Source organism: Coenobita brevimanus, chromosome 53, assembly GCF_032717465.1.
Source record: "Coenobita brevimanus isolate Jiangsu-jjx chromosome 53, ASM3271746v2, whole genome shotgun sequence".
NCBI classification, from domain to species: domain Eukaryota; kingdom Metazoa; phylum Arthropoda; class Malacostraca; order Decapoda; family Coenobitidae; genus Coenobita; species Coenobita brevimanus.
Genome location: NC_137006.1, coordinates 26,754,249 through 26,755,196, shown reverse-complemented (window position 1 = coordinate 26,755,196; position 948 = coordinate 26,754,249). Strand labels below are relative to the sequence as shown.

At 39.8% G+C, this 948-nt stretch overlaps 1 non-coding gene across 1 annotated transcript; it reads left to right on the top strand.

Moving 5' to 3' along the window:
- Nucleotides 1-201: 201 nt before the first annotated feature.
- LOC145400880 (5S ribosomal RNA) lies at nucleotides 202-320 on the top strand. Its single transcript, XR_013897505.1, has one exon. It is a non-coding gene; the product is annotated as a 5S ribosomal RNA (ribosomal RNA).
- The last annotated feature ends 628 nt before the right edge of the window (nucleotides 321-948 follow it).

Sequence of the window (948 nt, the reverse complement as noted above, 5' to 3'; positions counted from 1 at the left end):
GAAGGATGAAGAATTTGGCGTTAACACCAATTCTCCAAACGTCGAATACCCATTTGTGTCTCAACTAATACAGAATTATGGAAAACTAAAATCACCGTTTGTTAGTGGAACAGAAAAGATCCTCGATAAGTTAGGATGGAGAAATGACATGAAATTTTTGCACCATTTAACACGAGTGTTTAGATTCTTAAGAGCCAAGCCAGTAACGGCCATGCCACGTTGAGTACACCGCTTCCCATCCGATCAGCGAAGTTAAGCAACGTTGGGTCTGGTTAGTACTTGGATGGGTGACCGCCTGGGAACACCAGATGCTGTTGGCATCCCTACGTGTCAAGTGGGGTTGGTGGAGGATTAGTGCCCCTCCCTGTAAAACAATTAACTCTAAGCCCTTGGCCACCCCATTTGGGATACATGGCGTCTGGCAATGGATGGATGGTTTAGATTCTTTGAAGAAAAAGGGCATTTATCTTTGATTAACTTTCACAGAATTCCAAATATCAGTAATGCGAGGTGGAATTCAAGACCAATTATTGCTGTCCTTGTCTTCATTCTTATACCTACGACAAGGAAGACTTTGGAGAAGTTATGCAGATTCATTTTGTACGAATGGGTAGAGTACTGGTTTACTAATCAGATGTACAATGGAAATGACTTCAAGACTTGTCAGAATATTGAAACCTTACAAAAAAGCACTAAACTCAGTGCAGAATCACTGGAAGCAGGAGCCATCCTTACTCAAGATACCAAGAAGTAATCAGTGTGCAGAACGTGCAATCAAAGTGATGCAGGAACATTATGCTGCCTGCAGACACAAAGCCAAACTGCAACTTATATTTATTCTAGGTAATAAACAGTGCTTTTCAGTATTAATGCATTTGTATAAGCTCTTTTGTTGTTTTGATTATTGTACATGTAAATATACGCTTGTAAAAGTCGATTTTTTTTTTT